The 16509-nt window shown below is 46.8% G+C and overlaps 1 long non-coding RNA gene across 1 annotated transcript; it reads left to right on the top strand.

Moving 5' to 3' along the window:
• The first annotated feature begins 1693 nt into the window (after positions 1–1693).
• On the top strand, positions 1694–15288 carry LOC139083823 (uncharacterized). The gene is made up of 3 exons (XR_011540785.1): positions 1694–1921; positions 5078–5140; positions 13409–15288. It is a non-coding gene; the product is annotated as an uncharacterized lncRNA (long non-coding RNA).
• The last annotated feature ends 1221 nt before the right edge of the window (positions 15289–16509 follow it).

Raw genomic sequence — 16509 nt, 5'->3', positions numbered from 1 at the left:
GCATTACTATGAGATGTGTGCCTCAAGGAAGTTATTCCACCTCACCAAGCCCACTTTTCTCATCTATAAAACAAGAATAATAGTGTTTGCCCTGAATGTTTCAGGACTTAACTGTGAAGATACCATCAAGTAATACAAGCGGTTAACTTCCTATAAACCTGAGTTATCATAGAGTACAGAATGAAATAATCAAACCTACATTTGTAAAATCGACTGAGTGCCTACTATACATAAGGCATTTTCACTTTCATTACCTCATTTAACTTTTCCTGACAATGACCTTATAAGGTAGGTATCCTGTGTATGTTCATTTTACATGTGATGAGAGGAAGAGGCAGAGAGATTAGGTCCACTCATTGAATAGATGTTCTCTGGGCAGGCACTGCGGATGGAGCCCTGAACAGGGGAGGATCATGGGAATTATAGCCGAGCAGAGGGAACAGATGTGATGTGCATACTGGCAGCCCAGGTTCAGTGCCTAGACTCCCTGCCCTACTCACTCTTTCGGTGGTCTCTCCAGCCTCCCAGCATTCAGCGCCACCTCGGTGTATTCTGACAACCCCACATTTCTATCTCCAGCCCAGCCCTCTCCAGACATGAGCCTAGTCACCCTCTCCACTAGTTTTCCCAGTAGACACTTCAAACTTAATACGTCCAAAATTAAGCTCTTCTATAGCTTTTCTCCACAGTCTTCTGGTCTCAGTCCGTGGCAACTCTATCCTTCCAGCTGCTTGGAGTTATCTTTGATCCCTTGAGATCTCTACATCCCACAATCAGACAAGAATCTTTTTTATTCCATTTTTGAAAACATATTCAGAATGTGACCGCTTCTCTCCACCTCCAGCACTACCCCCTGGCCTGAGAGAATGCCCCTTCACCAGGATCGCTACTGTGGCCTCTGTTTTGTTCAATTATCTCCTACAGTCTATTCTCAACACAGCAGCCAGCACTATCCTTGTGAAAAGTAAATGCCCATTTGCTGTTCAAAACCCACGAATGGCTCCCCTTTTCTTTCACATTAAGGCCAAAGTCCATGAAATGTCTGCAAAGCCCTATACAATTGGCCCCCTTCCAATAGATAGGATTTAGTTATTATATTTATTGCTTTTTCTCTGTCTGACTACAAGCTCAGCAAGGGCTCCTTTATTGGCACATAGTGGGCACTCTATAAATGTGTGCTGACTGGATAAAATGACTATACAAGCATTTAACTGCATAGTGGTAAGTGCCATGAACAAGATGTACCACTGTAAGAAGAAATTCATGGGGAGAGAGCCAGAATTCCAGCTGGATCTCACAGCTCCAAACCCAGAGCTTGCTCCACTAAGACGGTGTGCAACGAAGTGCCCGGCGCAAAGTAAGTGTCTCCATGTGCTAACTGAATTGGGATCTGAGGTGATTTCAGGAAACAGGGAAAGCCCTCCCTCACCCTCTTTCAGAAGCTGCCCAGCCATCTCTCTCTCCCTGTCTCTCTAGCCCCCGACATGCGCCGGTGCACACACTCACACTCACCCTGCCTTCCCTGGCCTGCTTTCCTCAGGCTGGAGACTGTCTCTCTTTAAAATGTAAACAGTTTTCAGGAGGAGGAAGAAGAGGACAGTCACCTGGACAGAGCCAGTTCACACTGGCTTTGCTAGAGATAAGACGTATGGGGCCAGCTCCCCCTCCGTCCTGCTGCAGGCGAGGAGAGGCCAGATCTACTGGATCACGCCGGACGCCTGAGGGGAGGAAGAAGAAGAAAGCCATGGGTAGGAACGGCTGTAAACAGTAAAGACACTAAGTTCCATCTCCCTAGTTAGGTAGGGAGCGAGGAGATGGCCAGGGGCGCTTGAGAACTTGGAATAAGGTTGCCCTCTGCCGGTGAACCTACCAGATCAGCTCACAGAGGAAGAGCGCCGAGACGAACGTGCCCGACTAAACGGTAACCCGACGGCACGTATTAACACATCCCAGACGGGGCGCATCGCCAAAAGGGGGTACAGGTCTGGGTAAGGGCGGGCTATGGGGCTCACGGAAGTATCTGGTCACATTGAATTGGGTCAACAACCTGTCTGAGCCAGATGCCGCTGCACTTTTGAGTCATCTGACGCCTCTGCTCTGAATTTATCGTGCTCCAGCAACTTCGCCTGCTCCAGCCTCCCTTGGGGCTTGCCTCCAGGGAGGAGAGGCACTCCTCGGGCGGATTCCCAGATGTGGACCCCCAGCAGTCCACTCTCGGTGTAAACTAATAAATGGTCGTTGGCATGGTTAGCACCGCCCAGTGCTTCCCCGTCAGGTCATCAGAGTGAAACATCAAGGGTCTGCAGGGGCCCAGGGCTGCCGGAACCCACCTCCGCGCGCTGGCCCGAGTAGGGTACTGAGAGAGCGGCCCTTCCCGGGATGGCATCGGGCCCCACTGGGCTCTTCAGCGGGTTCAGGGCGGCCCAGAGGGTAATGCAAAATTGGGTAGATGAGAGTGCATTTTTGTGGGACGAGTCTAAGGTTTCCCTCTGCCTCGCCGGGGCTCTCAGCCCGAGGAAGGGAAAGAATTGCGCCAGGAGGAAGGACGGGAGGTCCGGCCAGCGGGAAGGAACCCTGTTCCGCCCGGCCTCTGTCTGCTTCTGTGGGCTCATCCTCCCCGCTGCGGCCAGTGTCACCAGAGATGCAGGGGGAGCTGGTGGGTGTCGGGAGAGTTGGGGTTGGGGGAGGTCGCCACGGTCGGACACTCAGCCCCCGACTCACGCAGGACCCCCGGATTGGGGCGGCCGCCGTCAGGCTCCAGCCCACTGCCCTCGCAGGGCGGGCCACCTGGAGGCGGGCCACCTGGAGGCGGGAGGAGTCGACAGCGATCATAGTGAAAATTCTCTCAAACCCGGCTCCCTCCTCCTTCGAATCCGAGCCCTGGGAAGGGGCTCCGAGGCGCCTTCGGACTCCCCAGGCAGCGGAAACCCCAAGACAGAGACCTCGGTGACCCAGACCCCCTTCTCCAAGCCGAGAATCCCTCTGCACCACAGCTGGCGCAGGAGTGAGGAGTTGTCGAAGGAGGCGCCGGGTTTCCTCGTAGATGGGCGTGTTATATACAAGGGTTTTTCCTCCGATCGCAACCGCAATACGACCAGCTTTCGGGACTGAGCACCCGCTCAATCTCCCGGTACTGGAGTCGGGTAAGGGTGGGGTGACGTTTGTCCCGGTTTCGGTCCTGTGCGTCATAGACACCAGCATCTCCTCTCTGAGCCGTAGGCAACAGGCTGAGCGGGGCTCTGAAAGGCGTGCAGTCGCCTAGCAGAGGGGGCGGTGCGGTCACCTGGCCGCCTCCCTAGGGACGGCGGAACTCGGTGCAGCCCAACCGCAGGCAGGCTGGACAGACTCCATCCAGCCCAGGAAAAGGAGCGGCTTTCTCCCCTACCTACCCTGGCGGAAAATAAACGGTCTCTGGCGTTTTCCTGCATTCCTGACGTTTGACAAAACTATTGTTGGAGGTTGGCCATTGTGGGCGGGGATGGAGGACTTCTCACTGGGAGCAAACCCGCCGGTCCCCAGGCCAGAGCGGAGTCAGCGCCTGCCCCAGGCAGCCCTCCCGGCACAATGCCCCTTTGTGGCCCGCCGTCCCGGGGCTGATGCTGCCCCTCCACGCTCAGGGCTCCCTCCGCTTCGAGGATTCTAAAGATAGCCACTAGCCTCACTCTTCCCTGAGGTCTCGCCTGGGAAGAAAACAAAACAGGCTTCCTAACCACTGCGAGGGAGTGGAGGGGTGGAGAACTTTCCCTGGGCTCTGAGTGCGTGCCAGCGCTCCAATGCTCCCTTACAGCCCTGTCCGGAGGAGTTAGCGCCCGCAGTTAGCTTATGTGCCTCGTGGAAGGTCCTACAATTGGTAACTGTCAGATGGGATCTCAAACCCAGTGCTGTCTGACTTAGAGAATTTGTATATACATATACATATGTACATACATGCTTGTATATACATTTTTTTCTTTCCACCACCCAGGGTTGAGGATTAATAGTGTTTGGCATTATCCCCTTTCCATCTAGACCCTTCAAAACTGTGGCTGGCATTTGCTTGACTCCAGTAAGTTCCACATGCCCCCTCCTTCAGCCACCTCTTTCTTTACCTGACCCACCTCCTTGGTTGCTTGGTAACACTTAGGGTCACAGTGTGACGGTTCAGGGGGCCAGCCTCATGCGCCCTCTGCCTCCTGCTTTAGTTCTGAGAGGACAGTGCCTTGGATGTGCCTCCCCAGTGGCCCTCTCCTCTGCAGCTCTGGCTTGTCAGCCCTCCCTCCACGTTCCTGCCAGTCTCCAGCCGCATTACCAGGACTTGGGAGGAACTGGTCCCTCCCATACACTCTGCCAGAATGGCAGAACCTCAGAGGTGCTGTGGATAATGGTTACCTCTCCGCTTTGAGGAACTCTTGGCAGCATCCACAGGCATCCACACAGGCTAGAGCCAGTCCCGGACCAAGGATGATTGCCAAAGGCACAGGGCAGTGGATGCTGACTTTGGGGTCGCTAAGGGTCCGCAGATCAAAAGTGCAGACTGAACAACCCCTGGGGTGAATATTAGCAAGGGGGTGTTGGTTAATTTGGGGGAGGCAAAAATGAGGAGCTTGCACTCACAGCTCCATACATTACAAAATTCTTCTCCCACCCCTCCCTTTTCCTGCTCTCCTCTTCTATTTGCATTGGCTGGGGACCACTTCTTCTTGCCAAATGACTCAGTACAGATGGGAAGTGTAACTTGTTTAAGAGAGGCCTCAATGCTATGTGGGTACCAACACTCACAACGCAAAAACTAAATAAAATAAATAAAAGTAAAATTCCAAGTAGTGGATAACTTAGAGATCCATGCAGAATTTGTGTTCCCTACTGGACCCCAAATGTTTGGATCAACCAAAAGCAAGGCCAGGTCAGTTTATGTGGGGCTTATGGACATCAGTAACCTTGAGGCAGGAGGATCAAGTGAAGAGTGTGTAGGCTCCAACCTCGCTTAGAATCCTGGTGTGGATACTAGCTGTGTGATCTTGCACCAGTTACTCACCCTCTCTGAGCTTCAGATTCCTTCTTCCATAAAAATAAAAATAATAATTCTTTATCTTGGCAGGGTTGTTGTGAAGACTAAATGAAATAATGTATTTGAAAGTTCCTGATGTACAGGAAGTGCTCAGTAAGTATTCATTCCATTGTTGAAAATTCTATTAGAAATGAAGCCAAAAATGATTTCTATAATCACATGTCTAAAAACATCCAGAAAGACAGTCCCTGAGAGGTCTTTGGGCACGTCAAGCAGGATCTGGAGCTATTTAGAGAGGAAACGAGAACCGAGGCTAGAGGGACTTATTTCTCCCTGGTTTCTCACAGTTTGGGTACAAAGAGGGGAAACACGGTGTTCTGGCCGTGTGAGTATGTTTTGGCAACGCTTTTGTTTTTTTTTTTTAAAGATTTTATTTTTTCCTTTTTATCCCCAAAGCCCCCCGGTACATAGTTGTGTATTCTTCGTTGTGGGTTCTTCTAGTTGTGGCATGTGGGACGCCGCCTCAGCGTGGTCTGACGAGCAGTGCCATGTCTGCGCCCAGGATTCGAACTAACGAAACACTGGGCCGCTTGCAGCGGAGCAAGCAAACCCAACCACTCGGCCACGGGGCCAGCCCCTGGCAATGTTTTTTAATTGTCCCCCTTTTCTGATAAATGTGTCCAACTCTAGTCTCCTCCCTTCCCACTTCCCTTCACTCCTTTTCCTTCTCTCCCACACCCCTGGGGTCTCGATTGGTCCTTTTGAACCTCAATCTCCTCATCTGAAAAGCTTGTAATTATGGTAACTCACAGGGTTGTGAGAAGGATTAGGTGAGATAACATATATTGAATAAACCAGTCCTGTTTCCCTTGAGTTGTCTCATCTCTTCCTCTTCCCTGTTGACTTCTAATTCTCCCTACTTCTTCTTCCATTCTCCACAGATATTGAAGGCGAGGTTGGATCAGGCACAGACCTGAGGGATGGGGTCTGGGAAACCTGCAATTTCTTTATATCATTTCGTCTGCTTTGGACCCTACCTTTCAAAGATGACTGTCGTTATGATTGGCTGTTAATATCTTTTCAGCTAACGGTCTCCCACCACCAGCCTCTATGAGTGAATGGCACCTGAATTATTTACTTTTTGGAACTCCTCGTTGGGGTGTGTGGTCACAATTTGGAATCCTAGAGTAAATAAATTCAATACTGTAAGTTGAGTCCACTTGGGGCCAGGCCTAAACTCAACAACATTAAAAATGTACCAGCTGCTCTGAGGGTTCCTTGGGCAGGATGCACGGAGGAACATGCAGTGTTCATCTTAGCACTTGGTTTGGGCTTAGAGGCCAGGCTCCTCCTTTTGGGGACTGTCTGGGAGTTGGCGCCCAGAACATTCTCATGTCCTGCAGGAAAGCCTCTGCTGGTCCAGAGCCAGTGCTCGTGCCCTCACACATCAGTGGTCCCTCCCCTCTGTGATGCTGCCTCCCTTTACAGTTCAATCTGGATTGACTGCTGGATGCATTTGTTTACTCAGCAACCATTTACTGTGATGCCTGCTGTGGGCAACGGGGTGGCAATAAAGGTTCAGACCCCTTGCCCTCTATTCGGGCCCATGCTGAAGGGCTATCCCAGTGTCAGAGCTCACCGTGGGCCTGCTGGGCCCTTTGTTATGCTGCATCCTAGCCCACCTGTTCCTTTGCCCCATCCTGCATCTTTCCCTTCCTTTACAGCTGTTGCCCCTGAGCACACCTCAACTAACTTCCTTCATGTTTATCTCATCTGAGAGACTGATTTCTGGGGATTCAAACCTGCAACGGGGAGCTACATGGAAAGTGGGCCGAGACACACCTGTGTTCAAATCCTGGCTCTGTCACTTGGTGGCTATGTAGCTTTGGGCAAGTTATTTATTCCTTCTAAATTTAATTTTTCATCTGGGGAAAGAGATTATTGTGAAGATTAAGTGAGTTTATATATGGTGTACGAGTACCTGGACCACTGAAGCAGCCCAACCAACGTCAGTTCTTCCTTCAATAGGATTTCTCAAACATAACATCCCACATCCCAAATCCTACTGGAACTTATATTTCTAGTTTATCAATTTTAGTAGAATTTATGTTTTTATATTCCTGAAAATAATCCTGCATCTTAGAGAAGGGTAACTCTTTCACTGTTAAAGTTTTAGAACGCTGTCTTAAGCGAAGTATAATGGTTAAGAAATCAGAGGGAGTCTGGATTTGGTTGACCTTAAACAAGCAAGCTAACCATATAACCTAGCTAACCATTGCAAAATGTCCTCACCTGCAGAATGGGACGTCATAGCCCATCTTTGTGGCAGATGGTGTTTGCCTTAAATGCCTACAGCAATATTTCCCATCCCAGCTGCTCTTCTGAAATGACCTTGCCGTTCCTCCATTAATAGATGGAGTCTAATTCTCATCCCCCTGCATCTTGGGCTAACTTCAGTGACTTGCTTGGCCAGTAGAGTGTGGCAGAAGTGACATTCTGGGACTTCCAAGGCTAGATCATATAAGGCTAAATCACTTTGTCTGGGCATCTTGGAAGGTTCCCTGTTGGAACCCAGCCACCGGGCTGTGAGAAGCCCAAGCAGTTGGAGAGGTCACAATGTCAGTGTTTGGTTAATGATTAACATCAACTGCCAGCCAAGTGAGTGAGCCATCTTGGGCGTCCAGCCCCTTTGGGCCTTCAGATGCCTGTGGCCTCAGCCAACATCTGAGTGCAACCCCATAGGACCCCCAAAAAGATGGCCCCACTGAGCCCAGTCAACCCATAAACCATGGCAGATAATAATAAACTGCTTTAAACCTTAACTTATGGGGTGGTTTGTTATGCAGCAATAGAAACCAGGATGCTACCTCCTAGGGTGGTTGTGAAGATTAAATGAGATGATGCATGCAGATTGCATAACAAAGTGCTCTGTAAATGATTACTACCCTTGTAGAAGAGGGTAAGCTGATGATGTGGGGTGATAACACAGGGGTACAAAGGACCTCAATACTACCCGGGCATCATCTGATTTAATATTCGGTGAGCACCTGTCACATGCCAGGCTGTGTATACAATCATAGAATCTCCGAGTAGAGAGGAATCTTGGAATTCTTCTAGTTCAAACTCCCACCCAGTGAGGACATTCTTTCTTGAATGTTTGTTTAATCCAATGATTATTTATTAACCCCTGCACTGTGCCAGGAAGTGTTGTTGATGGGTAATGCTGGAAAGTGGGATAAAAAGATGACTAAGACACAGTCTGTTGCCAGAGGCAAACACATGGACAGTTTCTGCACAGTGTAGTATATGCAGAGAAGAGGGACATGTTTCCCCCACGTTGAATGAGGTGAGTGATTTCATTGTCGGCCAACTCTGGTAATTCAGCTTGCCTGCGCCCTGGCTCCTGCTGACATATTGTCTGTGTACTAACTTGTATTTTGAGTGGGAGTTCTTGGACTCTTGGTCTTCTTGCTCCATATCCTGATGTCGACTATTTACACGTCCACTTACCCATCTCTGCTCATGCTAACCCTTATCAAGGAAGGCGGATTTGCCTGCACTTGAGCACCAGACTGCAGGCTCTCTGAGGATGGTGCCTCGGTCTTGTTCATCATTAGGGCCCCAACTCCTAGAGCAACCAAAAAAAAAAAAACGAGAGAGAGAGAGAAAGAAAAGAAAAGAAAAGAACAACCAAAAAATGCATCCCATTACGCGTGGGTTCAGAAAAATGCCAAAGATTCCTTTAATTCAAGTTCACTTCAAACAAAGATAGCAGGGAAAATTACCAGCGTAAGCTGCTTTCTCAAGTTTTAATAGGCTGTGGTTTTAATGGGCAGGTGAAACCAGTTTTTGAAAACTCTGAAAGAGTTCATGTTGAGTTCATTACGGCCAAGTAGTTAGTAGCTGCCACAATCTATTGAGCTATCACTGTTTTCCACATATAGCCACATTTTATGGCTTCTTAAAATTATCTTTAAAAACATTTCACACTCCATGAGCTTCACATACATCTAGGGCTTAGAATTTTTATTTTAAATGATAAACATTAGTTCTGTGTCACCTCTGAAAAAGCTCTTGTCTTCTTCTCTTGAGAAACCAAGAGAATGTAACCCACTGGAGCAGAGCCCCCAGCCGTCTGAACTGGGCCCTTTCTTCTCAGCCTGATTCACCTGCGGAGAGCTCCAGCCATACCTCACAGGTCCAGCGGGCAGGAGCAATGGGCATGAATAGACCAAAGTTTGCCTCGTGGCTCTATAGTTTCTCTCTAATCAAAGTCAGATCCCTTCTCCCCATTCTCTTCCTCCTTATTTGAAAATGTTATCACTTGTTTGTTTGTTTGTATCAATATTTCTCTGCATGGCTGTAATTGTAGTTTATATAAAACATAGTAAGGGGCTCTGTTATTTAGGAAATTATTATATTTTTTGTTGCTACAATGTATTCATATCATTGGGTGGGGGATAGTGCTGTCCTGTATACAAAATCACCAAAGCTTTCCAATGGAAGAAAATATGGGAAATCAGAAGGAAAAAGAAAAATTGGTGGGGAAAGGGCCAAGCTTTTTATTTAAAAGAGGAGGAGGAATGATTTCAGGAACTTCAGGGATGAGTGGGCACCCCATCACTGGGGAGTTGGGAATCACTGTACACTTGGGTCAGTGGGATGTACTCTAAGAGGCTGGGGTGAACCCCAGAAGCTGCAGGATGAACCCCAGAAGCTGGTGGGCCTCTGGCACCTGGGAGTGAACTGCAGTGGTTGGTAATGGACTTCTAGTCGGCTGTGAACACATAGATGGAGGATGACTCCAGGATGTGGGAGGAGACCCCAGAAGTTGGTGGTAGACTCCTGGTTCCGGGATTTCAGGATTAGATCTGGAAAGCTGCAGAGGTTACAGAGGAGTCCAGGGGGCTCTTAGGGTGCAAAAAATGATGGGCGGAAAATTCAGGGCAGTGATGGCTAAAGGGAAAATCTATTTAGCAGTAAGAGTGGCGCTCCTTCACACCAGGACATCCAGTGGTGGCTTCTCCTCTTAAAGGGGAAGTGGAGGGAAAACTTTTCCAGTGTGTCCAAAACATGTCCTCTCTGCTCGACACCTTGGAGGTGATGCTCTTGTGGAACCCAGTGGCCATTGGCAGGTACTTTCAGCACCTATCTGGGGGTTCAATCCTCTGTTCCTAAACAGAAATGAAGCAAGGCAGGGCATGATGCCCTGGGCAGTCTCTAGTCAATCTGGACAAGAAGGAGACTCTGCGGCCCCCAGCTAAATGTCTCTGCTTGGTTATTTGTAGCCCAAAGTGCTGATTTTCATTAGCTTCTGCATCTCTACCTAGACTTTGTCCAGCTCTGGCTAGGCTGCAGACACCTTGGCTGATCTCTGGACCAAATTAGTTTGCTTTTTCCTTTGAGTATGTGTTGTATAACTCACCTTGTTGTTATGAAGGGTCAGATAGAATTTGCATTCGTATGATCCCATGTTATTGCTCATGAAATGTGGAATCTTGTTGATTTCAACGGTCTTTATAGCCAACTTCTAGAAATGCTCTCTGTGCTGCTGGTTGCTCTTTAAGGAGGAGGACACTGCCAAATTCTGGTCTTGTGTCTACCTCTCGATGATGCAAGAAGTCCAGCTTGAGGATCTGTGTGCTTTGTTTTCCTAATAAAAAAAGAAAATTAAAAGAAAGAAAAACCCTAACCAGAACAAACTCCACATGTACTAAGGGTACTGAACAGTCAGTGTTTCCTCTATTTAAAACCTAAGAAGTTCACGGTGCCCCTAGTCAGAACTTCCAGTCCCAGATTCTTCTAGGATCAAAGTTGGTGCCCAGTGAGTTGCTGCTGGTCCAGGTGGGCCCTGTGAGTCAGGGCAGATGTAGCAGCTGGCAGTCTATACCTTATGCCCATATCCTCAGTCACAAGAGTTATACATCCTCAACACTCCACTTGTAGGCAAATTCTTCCACTCCTTTCTTGCTTGTGAGGGTGCAAAATGCTTTGATTCAAATACACTGGGTTTGTCTACTCCATCCTTGTGGTACCCAGGCCAGATATTGAATCTCTTGGGAGGAGCTGCCATGCCACTGCATCAGGACTTCCCTTTCTTATCCCTGTTCTCCTTAACATATTTTTCTTAATAAATTTGGCCATAGGATCCCCTGTCTTGTTTTCTGAGCATCCAATACAAGTGTTCATCTTGTCCAGTGGCTTCTGCATCTCCATCATTGTTTCCTCCACATTCTGTTGTTCTGGCTGACTCTGAACCAGCCCTTTTCCCCACTGAACAGACTCCTCATCTTCTCTACTTTTCTCCTTTGCTCCAAACAATTTAGTTTCAAGTTCCTCCTATAACTGGCTTATCTTAAAATATGGCTTGGGCATTTTAGAATTCAGCTTCAAACTTCATGGTTTCTTTGTCTCACTTCTTGAAGTTCTATGATTCTCACTGCATGTCAGTTAATAACAACTCTGTTTGAGCCCCAGAAAACCTGTGCCCAACCTTATTTCCAAGAGACCAACTCATTTGGAGTGAGTGAGGTTGGATTGGAATCAGCAAAGTTGGTCTTCTGTTTCCTGTTGGAGTCAGAATCAGAGCTCCACAGTCAAGGTCTATTCCACAAAGGAGATGGGTCTGAGTCAGAGGTCTTCCTGCTCTCATTCTGGTGGAAAGCAGAGTCTGAGGGATGACTTCTAGATGAAGAATTTATCCAAAATTCCCTATGGCCAGGGAAAGAGCCTTTGAAATCATCCTGTTTCTTATGTCCTGAGTAGGATTTTGCTTGTTTTTTATTTTTCTTTTTTTAATGGTGGACAGAGTCTGAATGGTCTTTATATTTGCTGTCCTTTGGGAGGGACTGATGAGAAAGTCCTCAGCCCTTCCAACGTGAAGACGACTTGCTGGAGGCTCTTTCTGATATCTCATTGCTTTTGGTTCTAGGCAGGAAGTGATGGATATTAAAAGCCACAACTGGGTTTATGACAGGTCTTCCTGGGTTCCAGGGAAGTGTCTGAGGAGTCAAGAGCCCTCCTGGGTTGAGAAGTGTCTGGAAAGTTATGGTAGGTCCTCACAGGGAGAGATGGATCTTGGAAGACATGATTAGTTCTTCTAAGAAAAGATGCACCTGGGAAATGTTGATTTCTAACTATGTTCTATTTGCATTGTTTCTGGGGAGTTGAGAGCTCTGCTGGATTGAGATGTGTCTGGAGGGTTTTAATGGACCCTTCTCAGAAGAGATGGGTCCGAGGTGTTTCCCTCCTAAGATGAGAAGGATGTGGGAAATCATGACCCCTCCTAGAGAGAGATGGATCCATGGAGTCAAGACAAGAGTCTGTGAAAAGATAGGTCTTCATTCTCATTTCCATTTGTCATTGGTCTAAAAGGCCTCTATCAGCTTTCCCATCCAGTTCAGGCTTCATATGCAAATCTCCATCCTCTTCCTCTTCCTCCTTCCCCAATTTAGTAGTGTAGATAGCTCACATCATGATCAGCTCACATCACGGTCCACAACCTTCCTTTTCCTGCCACTGGCCCTGCCAGGCTTCCGTGGCTTCTGGCAACACTTGCAACTGAATTCGAAGCTCTCATTGGCACCAGTGACAAGTGACATTTCAAATACATGACTGCTGAGAGTGGCAGAGCTGCTGCCAGAGCAGCAGCATGTCAGGCCTCTGTGCTTTAATGGGCAGGAAGAAGAAACCACATCAGAGGGTACAGCCAGTTTCTCAGGTCCCTGCTCAGGATGGTGCCATTAGAGAGCTCTGAGGGGAACGCAACAGGGTAAGGGTTCTCTCAGGGCTTCGGGAAACTCCTTCTTCAGTCCATAAGAGGATCACCTCTATTTCTTTTAGGCAATGCAGCTAATGGGATTGAGCTTAGCCATGATCAGCATTTACCTGCATCCAGCTAAGCCTGTCTGGATATTTGGACATTGTCTAAGAGATTGATTAGCATACTTATTCACAGGAAAGAATATTTGTGAAGGTTAGGAAGGTTATGAAGAAATGAATATGAAGGTTAGGAAGAAAATAGTTTTTAGTGATGAGGTCTGCTTACGTTTTCAGTAATTAAAAATAATCTAAAAAGATCTTGAGAGTTTCTTCACAGATCAGCTGCATTTTCATTATATTCAAAATACTGTTTCCCTCAGTGGAGATAGACATAGTTTCTCTTTATTGAACAGTTGATTCCTTCTTTGCTCTTTTCACTGACTCAGTCTAAGCCAACCCCCTAAAATTGTTTTCACTCTGTCTTGTAAAGAAAGCAATGTCGTGTCCTTACATAATGTCAGCATTTGGAGAAATGCCTATACAACATCTAATTTCCCTAAGTGAGTAATTCTCCGTTTCTGTCCTTATGTACTTGTACTGGAGAGAAATGTGTGTTGATGATCAGATCATCTTCCTTATCTTCTTCATCCAACCCAACAGCTTGAAGTAGCAGCAGGAAATGCTTCTCCAAGCAAGAACATGGCTCACAGGGCTGCGGCATGTGAGCTCTTGCAAGAGTATCAGAAGTCTGCAGGTGGACCTCACACCCTGCCTCAACAGCCCGCCAGTGGAGCTCGGAAGAAGAGGATGATTGCTCCCGACACTGCTGGCATAACAGAGGCTATTTAGAAAGCACTTTCTATGTTCCCAACAGTCTAAGCACTTTTCATCCATCTTCTCACTCTCACAACACAGTACCAGCCTGTAATAAGTGGATATTTCTCCAGGGTCACATTGTTCTGGGAATGTGTAAGTAAACAAGCTAGGAGGCAAGGACATTTGATGAACTGACCAATGAGACAAGACTTGACCGTGAGTTCCTTGAGGATAGCTTCCTCATCCGATTCAGTTTTATCTCTGCAGACAGAGGCATGGGAAGAGTCACAGGACAGTTCCTGGGCAGTGGTTACACAGGCCCAAGGTTGAAGGGAACAAGAGGGACTTCAGGAGGCAGCTCAGGCTGCCAGTTGAGCCCAAGTCCTTGGTCCTTCTCAAAGGAAGATTGCGTTTTCTCCAAGATGAGCAAGGGACTATACAGTTTTTCCATCTGGACTGTTTTGCTGTCAAACTGTCAAGGCTGTGAGACTCCCCAAGACTACCTAGGCATGTCCCCTCTTTGATGGAATCCACCTCAAGTATTTTCAGGGTCCCCACGATGCTTACGATTGGTGCTACTCAATCTTCATTTTCCTGGAGATGACTCTTCAGAGTCCTTTGAAATCAAAGAACTCACATGGGGGCTGGAATGACTCAGGGAAGACAGGAGGTAAGCGTCTGTCCACAATGATGGGGTTTTCCAGCCAGGAGGTGCAACAGGTAGACCCTGTTCTACAACCTCACCTCTAGTTACAGTGGATAAACGCGTTTATAGATCTGAGTCCCTTCTTAAAGATAAGGGGTTTTTTTGGTAATGATTTTGCATTTTCCCTTCTCAAAATGGGAACTTATGTTATTTTGAAATCCTTTGCCCGTTAAAAAAAATTTTTGACAGAAAAATATGCATAAATAAAATATGTCATGTAGGAAAGATTGCATTCCTAATGTGCCTTTCTATAAACTTATTCCTTTCAAAAAGATAAACTGTGACTTTATGTAACAACAAAAAATTGGCAATGATGTTCTTAGGCATTTTTGTGAGATATGTATATTTTAAGGATGTTAGCTCTTTGGCTGCCATATTACATGTATCAGTCTCCCCAACCATAGTCTGCAAGGTGTACAGTATAAGCACCGTAAAGGCATGTACTTTTGGTCTACCCTCTGTGCCTAATAAACAGCATGGTGGGCATGAAGTGTTCAACAAATGAATATAAACCAGAAACTCTACAAGGCAGACCACCCTACATTTTGCAACCTATCTGATAACACTAATCTTATTTCACAAGGTTTATTTTCATAAGCTAAGTAAAAATATTTGTATTGAAAATCAATCATAAACACCCTCTCTCATCTCCAGATAGCAGACAATATTCTAGAACATAGATCTATGTCTCCTGATTCCTAGCAGAGCCCTGACTGCTTTGGGATTGAAAGAGAATGTCTGCAGAGAGTATCTAAGTCATTTCTTAAAATATTCAGCTGAGAGAGAGTCCCTCTCAGGAGAGAGAGAGAAAGTCTCCCTCTAGACGGAAGCTTAGCTGGTTATACCTGTGGAGCTGGACTGTGGCATGTCAAGACCCAAGTCCACTTACTGTGTCACCTTGGACAAGTTGTTAACTTCCCTAATCCTCAGTGCCCTCCTCTGTGAAAATCCTTTGTAAAAAAATAGATGCCCACCTTAAAAGAGTGTCTAGAACATGTGTTCAATAAATTTTAGATGTTATTGTTTTTCTTGTTATCACTATGATTATGATACCAGCCAACTCATGTAAACAGCCAGTCCAGTTTCTGGAGATTGCAGTATCACTCCTCAGACTCATCCAGTTTCTTCCCAATTGAGTCTACACCTTTGCTTCTCCCTTCTGTAAAACACTGGGATAATCATGGTAATTAAAAATTCCTTTGTGTTTATAAGGCATGATCACATCCATTTTCCCGTTTGATCCCCACAATAACTCTGTTGAAGAAAGTGAGAAAGACTTTGTTATCTCCATTTTACAGGTTAGGAAATGAAGGCAAAGAGAGGGTAAGTAACTTTCCCAAACTTACAAAAAACAGAATGGAATTTGAAGGAATATCTTTCTCACCGTGTCTCCAGGCTAAGTAGAAAGAGCTTTGGCAAAATGAGTTGGAACTCCTAGTTGGAGTTCTCAGCTGCCATGTTCCCTGGTCAACACTTCTGGTCAAGTTGTGCTGCCATCACTGGGAGCAGCAGATTGGGGAGCATTTCTCTTACACTTCCTGGGATTCTGGATCCACAGTTGCTCCCTTACCTCTGAAGCCTAAGCATCTGGTATCAGCTTCTTAGCAAGCCCATGGTTTACCAACAAGTGTTACTAGGAGGCAACTGACTGGGGTAAGTCACACTGTCTCTACACATGCAAATCCTTCCAACGAACATCTTTATCTGCTTTAAATATCATCAACACGCTCACTGAAGGCAGCTTTGAAAAGAAAGTGAAGTCACAAGAAGGCATCAGGCTGGCTGGAGTAGATAGATAAACGTTGAGGGTGGAGAGATGCTTCTGTTCTGTGATTGGTCAAAGTAGCTCCAGCTTCCAGGTGGCCAGGCCTGATGCCTGGGTACTGAGGCAAGGGATCTGAGCACTTTGCATCCCTTTGTATTGTGGGACCATCCCCTTCTATTCTAGTCCACAAAGTGGGGAAGGGCTGTCCCAAAGTACCTGGCCCAGGGCAAATGTAATGACCTAGAATCATGGAACCAACTCTGGCTGTACAACATAATCCTATAGGAAGTTTTTAATCAATACTGATGCCCACACCAATTAAATCAGAATCTTGGAGCCTGAGATCCAGACATCAGTATTTTTTTTATAGTTGCATTGATATACATTGTATTGTATATGTTGTATAATTGATATACAACAAGCTGCACAAATTTCATAATTTGATGAGTTTTGATGTAAGTATACATCCCAACC

This window comes from Equus przewalskii, chromosome 6, assembly GCF_037783145.1.
Source record: "Equus przewalskii isolate Varuska chromosome 6, EquPr2, whole genome shotgun sequence".
Lineage (NCBI taxonomy): Eukaryota > Metazoa > Chordata > Mammalia > Perissodactyla > Equidae > Equus > Equus przewalskii.
The sequence above is the reverse complement of the archived record's forward strand: the minus strand, read 5'-3'. Positions and strand labels throughout refer to the sequence as shown.